The sequence below is a fragment of the Ambystoma mexicanum genome, chromosome 4q (assembly GCF_040938575.1).
Source record: "Ambystoma mexicanum isolate Mex_15411 chromosome 4q, UKY_AmexF1_1, whole genome shotgun sequence".
NCBI classification, from domain to species: domain Eukaryota; kingdom Metazoa; phylum Chordata; class Amphibia; order Caudata; family Ambystomatidae; genus Ambystoma; species Ambystoma mexicanum.
Genome location: NC_090928.1, coordinates 531,333,105 through 531,341,482, shown reverse-complemented (window position 1 = coordinate 531,341,482; position 8,378 = coordinate 531,333,105). Strand labels below are relative to the sequence as shown.

Sequence of the window (8,378 nt, the reverse complement as noted above, 5' to 3'; positions counted from 1 at the left end):
GAAAGCGGCAGTGTAGGGATAGGGAAGAAAACTATAGGCATCCAAAGGAGCCTGGCTAGTTCAGTTGGTAGAGCATGAGACTCTTAATCTCAGGGTCGTGGGTTCGAGCCCCACGTTGGGCGAAAACAACTAAAATTGTAGTGCTTCTTGACCAAAAAAATAGAAATTGAAAGTCTCTTTACAATATTTGCAATATTTTCATTGTTAACATGCAATATATGAATGCATGTCTGGATGATGTGTAATGGGGCAATACCATACCTTAATGTATTCACTGTAAAATAAAAAGTATGTATCATCTTATTATAAAATAAAGTGGAGAAAACACAAATAAGACTTTTTTTCACACAGGTTCAGTCAGCTATTTCCTTATATTCTTCAAAGCGTTCTCATATTGACTGGTAATTGTGTTTGATACTTTCTTAGACTATTTCTGCCTCTGGCTGATGTGTATTTTCTTTCCAAACTCCACCAGAGCCTATGATTACACAGCATCCTATCTGTGGAAAGCGGCAGTGCAGGGATAGGGAAGAAAACTATAGGCATCCAAAGGAGCCCGGCTAGCTCAGTCGGTAGAGCATGAGACTCTTAATCTCAGGGTCGTGGGTTCGAGCCCCACGTTGGGCGAAAACAACTAAAATCTTAGTGCTTTTTGACCCAAAAAATAGAAATTGAAAGTCTCTTTACAATATTTGCAATATTTTCATTGTTAACATGCAATATATGAATGCATGTCTGGATGATGTGTAATGGGGCAATACCATACCTTAATGTATTCACTGTAAAAGAAAAAGTATGTATCATCTTACTATAAAATAAAGTGGAGAAAACACAAATAAGACTTTTTTCCACACAGGTTTAATCGGCTATTTCCTGATATTCTTCAATGCGTTCTGATATTGACTGGTAATTGTGTTTGATACTTTCTTAGACTATTTCTGCCTCTGGCTGATGTGTATTTTCTTTCCAAACTCCACCAGAGCCTATGATTACACAGCATCCTATCTGTGGAAAGCGGCAGTGTAGGGATAGGGAAGAAAACTATAGGCATCCAAAGGAGCCTGGCTAGTTCAGTTGGTAGAGCATGAGACTCTTAATCTCAGGGTCGTGGGTTCGAGCCCCACGTTGGGCGAAAACAACTAAAATTGTAGTGCTTCTTGACCATAAAAATAGAAATTGAAAGTCTCTTTACAATATTTGCAATATTTTCATTGTTAACATGCAATATATGAATGCATGTCTGGATGATGTGTAATGGGGCAATACCATACCTTAATGTATTCACTGTAAAATAAAAAGTATGTATCATCTTATTATAAAATAAAGTGGAGAAAACACAAATAAGACTTTTTTTCACACAGGTTCAGTCAGCTATTTCCTTATATTCTTCAAAGCGTTCTCATATTGACTGGTAATTGTGTTTGATACTTTCTTAGACTATTTCTGCCTCTGGCTGATGTGTATTTTCTTTCCAAACTCCACCAGAGCCTATGATTACACAGCATCCTATCTGTGGAAAGCGGCAGTGCAGGGATAGGGAAGAAAACTATAGGCATCCAAAGGAGCCCGGCTAGCTCAGTCGGTAGAGCATGAGACTCTTAATCTCAGGGTCGTGGGTTCGAGCCCCACGTTGGGCGAAAACAACTAAAATCTTAGTGCTTTTTGACCCAAAAAATAGAAATTGAAAGTCTCTTTACAATATTTGCAATATTTTCATTGTTAACATGCAATATATGAATGCATGTCTGGATGATGTGTAATGGGGCAATACCATACCTTAATGTATTCACTGTAAAAGAAAAAGTATGTATCATCTTACTATAAAATAAAGTGGAGAAAACACAAATAAGACTTTTTTCCACACAGGTTTAATCGGCTATTTCCTGATATTCTTCAATGCGTTCTGATATTGACTGGTAATTGTGTTTGATACTTTCTTAGACTATTTCTGCCGCTGGCTGATGTGTATTTTCTTTCCAAACTCCACCAGAGCCTATGATTACACAGCATCCTATCTGTGGAAAGCGGCAGTGCAGGGATAGGGAAGAAAACTATAGGCATCCAAAGGAGCCTGGCTAGTTCAGTTGGTAGAGCATGAGACTCTTAATCTCAGGGTTGTGGGTTCGAGCCCCACGTTGGGCGAAAACAACTAAAATTGTAGTGCTTTTTGACCAAAAAAATAGAAATTGAAAGTCTCTTTACAATATTTGCAATATTTTCATTGTTAACATGCAATGTATGAATGCATGTCTGGATGATGTGTAATGGGGCAATACCATACCTTAATGTATTCACTGTAAAAGAAAAAGTATGCATCATCTTACTATAAAATAAAGTGGAGAAAACACAAATAAGACTTTTTTCCACACAGGTTTAATCGGCTATTTCCTGATATTCTTCAATGCGTTCTGATATTGACTGGTAATTGTGTTTGATACTTTCTTAGACTATTTCTGCCTCTGGCTGATGTGTATTTTCTTTCCAAACTCCACCAGAGCCTATGATTACACAGCATCCTATCTGTGGAAAGCGGCAGTGCAGGGAGAGGGAAGAAAACTATAGGCATCCTAAGGAGCCCTGCTAGCTCAGTCGGTAGAGCTTGAGTCTCTTAATCTCAGGGTCGTGGGTTCGAGCCCCACGTTGGGCGAAAACAACTAAGATTGTAGTGCTTTTTGACCAAAAAAATACATCCTATCTGTGGAAAACGGCAGTGCAGGGATAGGGAAGAAAACTATAGGCATCCAAAGGAGCCCGGCTAGCTCAGTCGGTAGAGCATGAGACTCTTAATCTCAGGGTCGTGGGTTCGAGCCCCACGTTGGGCGAAAACAACTAAAATTTTAGTGCTTTTTGACCAAAAAAATAGAAATTGAAAGTCTCTTTACAATATTTGCAATATTTTCATTGTTAACATGCAATATATGAATGCATGTCTGGATGATGTGTAATGGGGCAATACCATACCTTAATGTATTCACTGTAAAAGAAAAAGTATGTATCATCTTACTATAAAATAAAGTGGAGAAAACACAAATAAGACTTTTTTCCACACAGGTTTAATCGACTATTTCCTGATATTCTTCAATGCGTTCTGATATTGACTGGTAATTGTGTTTGATACTTTCTTAGACTATTTCTGCCTCTGGCTGATGTGTATTTTCTTTCCAAACTCCACCAGAGCCTATGATTACACAGCATCCTATCTGTGGAAAGCGGCAGTGTAGGGATAGGGAAGAAAACTATAGGCATCCAAAGGAGCCTGGCTAGTTCAGTTGGTAGAGCATGAGACTCTTAATCTCAGGGTCGTGGGTTCGAGCCCCACGTTGGGCGAAAACAACTAAAATTGTAGTGCTTCTTGACCAAAAAAATAGAAATTGAAAGTCTCTTTACAATATTTGCAATATTTTCATTGTTAACATGCAATATATGAATGCATGTCTGGATGATGTGTAATGGGGCAATACCATACCTTAATGTATTCACTGTAAAATAAAAAGTATGTATCATCTTATTATAAAATAAAGTGGAGAAAACACAAATAAGACTTTTTTTCACACAGGTTCAGTCAGCTATTTCCTTATATTCTTCAAAGCGTTCTCATATTGACTGGTAATTGTGTTTGATACTTTCTTAGACTATTTCTGCCTCTGGCTGATGTGTATTTTCTTTCCAAACTCCACCAGAGCCTATGATTACACAGCATCCTATCTGTGGAAACCGGCAGTGCAGGGATAGGGAAGAAAACTATAGGCATCCAAAGGAGCCCGGCTAGCTCAGTCGGTAGAGCATGAGACTCTTAATCTCAGGGTCGTGGGTTCGAGCCCCATGTTGGGCGAAAACAACTAAAATTTTAGTGCTTTTTGACCAAAAAAATAGAAATTGAAAGTCTCTTTACAATATTTGCAATATTTTCATTGTTAACATGCAATATATGAATGCATGTCTGGATGATGTGTAATGGGGCAATACCATACCTTAATGTATTCACTGTAAAAGAAAAAGTATGTATCATCTTACTATAAAATAAAGTGGAGAAAACACAAATAAGACTTTTTTCCACACAGGTTTAATCGGCTATTTCCTGATATTCTTCAATGCGTTCTGATATTGACTGGTAATTGTGTTTGATACTTTCTTAGACTATTTCTGCCGCTGGCTGATGTGTATTTTCTTTCCAAACTCCACCAGAGCCTATGATTACACATCATCCTATCTGTGGAAACCGGCAGTGCAGGGATAGGGAAGAAAACTATAGCCATCCAAAGGAGCCCGGCTAGCTCAGTCGGTAGAGCATGAGACTCTTAATCTCAAGGTCGTGGGTTCGAGCCCCACGTTGGGCGAAAACAACTAAAATTTTAGTGCTTTTTGACCAAAAAAATAGAAATTGAAAGTCTCTTTACAATATTTGCAATATTTTCATTGTTAACATGCAATATATGAATGCATGTCTGGATGATGTGTAATGGGGCAATACCATACCTTAATGTATTCACTGTAAAAGAAAAAGTATGTATCATCTTACTATAAAATAAAGTGGAGAAAACACAAATAAGACTTTTTTCCACACAGGTTTAATCGGCTATTTCCTGATATTCTTCAATGCGTTCTGATATTGACTGGTAATTGTGTTTGATACTTTCTTAGACTATTTCTGCCGCTGGCTGATGTGTATTTTCTTTCCAAACTCAACCAGAGCCTATGATTACACAGCATCCTATCTGTGGAAAGCGGCAGTGCAGGGATAGGGAAGAAAACTATAGGCATCCAAAGGAGCCTGGCTAGTTCAGTTGGTAGAGCATGAGACTCTTAATCTCAGGGTCGTGGGTTCGAGCCCCACGTTGGGCGAAAACAACTAAAATTGTAGTGCTTTTTGACCAAAAAAATAGAAATTGAAAGTCTCTTTACAATATTTGCAATATTTTCATTGTTAACATGCAATGTATGAATGCATGTCTGGATGATGTGTAATGGGGCAATACCATACCTTAATGTATTCACTGTAAAAGAAAAAGTATGCATCATCTTACTATAAAATAAAGTGGAGAAAACACAAATAAGACTTTTTTCCACACAGGTTTAATCGGCTATTTCCTGATATTCTTCAATGCGTTCTGATATTGACTGGTAATTGTGTTTGATACTTTCTTAGACTATTTCTGCCTCTGGCTGATGTGTATTTTCTTTCCAAACTCCACCAGAGCCTATGATTACACAGCATCCTATCTGTGGAAAGCGGCAGTGTAGGGATAGGGAAGAAAACTATAGGCATCCAAAGGAGCCTGGCTAGTTCAGTTGGTAGAGCATGAGACTCTTAATCTCAGGGTCGTGGGTTCGAGACCCACGTTGGGCGAAAACAACTAAAATTGTAGTGCTTCTTGACCATAAAAATAGAAATTGAAAGTCTCTTTACAATATTTGCAATATTTTCATTGTTAACATGCAATATATGAATGCATGTCTGGATGATGTGTAATGGGGCAATACCATACCTTAATGTATTCACTGTAAAATAAAAAGTATGTATCATCTTATTATAAAATAAAGTGGAGAAAACACAAATAAGACTTTTTTTCACACAGGTTCAGTCAGCTATTTCCTTATATTCTTCAAAGCGTTCTCATATTGACTGGTAATTGTGTTTGATACTTTCTTAGACTATTTCTGCCTCTGGCTGATGTGTATTTTCTTTCCAAACTCCACCAGAGCCTATGATTACACAGCATCCTATCTGTGGAAAGCGGCAGTGCAGGGATAGGGAAGAAAACTATAGGCATCCAAAGGAGCCCGGCTAGCTCAGTCGGTAGAGCATGAGACTCTTAATCTCAGGGTCGTGGGTTCGAGCCCCACGTTGGGCGAAAACAACTAAAATCTTAGTGCTTTTTGACCAAAAAAATAGAAATTGAAAGTCTCTTTACAATATTTGCAATATTTTCATTGTTAACATGCAATATATGAATGCATGTCTGGATGATGTGTAATGGGGCAATACCATACCTTAATGTATTCACTGTAAAAGAAGAAGTATGTATCATCTTACTATAAAATAAAGTGGAGAAAACACAAATAAGACTTTTTTCCACACAGGTTTAATCGGCTATTTCCTGATATTCTTCAATGCGTTCTGATATTGACTGGTAATTGTGTTTGATACTTTCTTAGACTATTTCTGCCTCTGGCTGATGTGTATTTTCTTTCCAAACTCCACCAGAGCCTATGATTACACAGCATCCTATCTGTGGAAAGCGGCAGTGTAGGGATAGGGAAGAAAACTATAGGCATCCAAAGGAGCCTGGCTAGTTCAGTTGGTAGAGCATGAGACTCTTAATCTCAGGGTCGTGGGTTCGAGCCCCACGTTGGGCGAAAACAACTAAAATTGTAGTGCTTCTTGACCAAAAAAATAGAAATTGAAAGTCTCTTTACAATATTTGCAATATTTTCATTGTTAACATGCAATATATGAATGCATGTCTGGATGATGTGTAATGGGGCAATACCATACCTTAATGTATTCACTGTAAAATAAAAAGTATGTATCATCTTATTATAAAATAAAGTGGAGAAAACACAAATAAGACTTTTTTTCACACAGGTTCAGTCAGCTATTTCCTTATATTCTTCAAAGCGTTCTCATATTGACTGGTAATTGTGTTTGATACTTTCTTAGACTATTTCTGCCTCTGGCTGATGTGTATTTTCTTTCCAAACTCCACCAGAGCCTATGATTACACAGCATCCTATCTGTGGAAAGCGGCAGTGCAGGGATAGGGAAGAAAACTATAGGCATCCAAAGGAGCCCGGCTAGCTCAGTCGGTAGAGCATGAGACTCTTAATCTCAGGGTCGTGGGTTCGAGCCCCACGTTGGGCGAAAACAACTAAAATCTTAGTGCTTTTTGACCCAAAAAATAGAAATTGAAAGTCTCTTTACAATATTTGCAATATTTTCATTGTTAACATGCAATATATGAATGCATGTCTGGATGATGTGTAATGGGGCAATACCATACCTTAATGTATTCACTGTAAAAGAAAAAGTATGTATCATCTTACTATAAAATAAAGTGGAGAAAACACAAATAAGACTTTTTTCCACACAGGTTTAATCGGCTATTTCCTGATATTCTTCAATGCGTTCTGATATTGACTGGTAATTGTGTTTGATACTTTCTTAGACTATTTCTGCCTCTGGCTGATGTGTATTTTCTTTCCAAACTCCACCAGAGCCTATGATTACACAGCATCCTATCTGTGGAAAGCGGCAGTGTAGGGATAGGGAAGAAAACTATAGGCATCCAAAGGAGCCTGGCTAGTTCAGTTGGTAGAGCATGAGACTCTTAATCTCAGGGTCGTGGGTTCGAGCCCCACGTTGGGCGAAAACAACTAAAATTGTAGTGCTTCTTGACCATAAAAATAGAAATTGAAAGTCTCTTTACAATATTTGCAATATTTTCATTGTTAACATGCAATATATGAATGCATGTCTGGATGATGTGTAATGGGGCAATACCATACCTTAATGTATTCACTGTAAAATAAAAAGTATGTATCATCTTATTATAAAATAAAGTGGAGAAAACACAAATAAGACTTTTTTTCACACAGGTTCAGTCAGCTATTTCCTTATATTCTTCAAAGCGTTCTCATATTGACTGGTAATTGTGTTTGATACTTTCTTAGACTATTTCTGCCTCTGGCTGATGTGTATTTTCTTTCCAAACTCCACCAGAGCCTATGATTACACAGCATCCTATCTGTGGAAAGCGGCAGTGCAGGGATAGGGAAGAAAACTATAGGCATCCAAAGGAGCCCGGCTAGCTCAGTCGGTAGAGCATGAGACTTTTAATCTCAGGGTCGTGGGTTCGAGCCCCACGTTGGGCGAAAACAACTAAAATCTTAGTGCTTTTTGACCCAAAAAATAGAAATTGAAAGTCTCTTTACAATATTTGCAATATTTTCATTGTTAACATGCAATATATGAATGCATGTCTGGATGATGTGTAATGGGGCAATACCATACCTTAATGTATTCACTGTAAAAGAAAAAGTATGTATCATCTTACTATAAAATAAAGTGGAGAAAACACAAATAAGACTTTTTTCCACACAGGTTTAATCGGCTATTTCCTGATATTCTTCAATGCGTTCTGATATTGACTGGTAATTGTGTTTGATACTTTCTTAGACTATTTCTGCCGCTGGCTGATGTGTATTTTCTTTCCAAACTCCACCAGAGCCTATGATTACACAGCATCCTATCTGTGGAAAGCGGCAGTGCAGGGATAGGGAAGAAAACTATAGGCATCCAAAGGAGCCTGGCTAGTTCAGTTGGTAGAGCATGAGACTCTTAATCTCAGGGTCGTGGGTTCGAGCCCCACGTTGGGCGA

At 38.0% G+C, this 8,378-nt stretch overlaps 2 non-coding genes across 2 annotated transcripts; both read left to right on the top strand.

Moving 5' to 3' along the window:
* The first annotated feature begins 4,264 nt into the window (after positions 1-4,264).
* On the top strand, positions 4,265-4,337 carry TRNAK-CUU (transfer RNA lysine (anticodon CUU)). The gene has a single exon. It is a non-coding gene; the product is annotated as a tRNA-Lys (tRNA).
* Positions 4,338-7,799: 3,462 nt separating this feature from the next.
* TRNAK-UUU (transfer RNA lysine (anticodon UUU)) lies at positions 7,800-7,872 on the top strand. The gene has a single exon. It is a non-coding gene; the product is annotated as a tRNA-Lys (tRNA).
* The last annotated feature ends 506 nt before the right edge of the window (positions 7,873-8,378 follow it).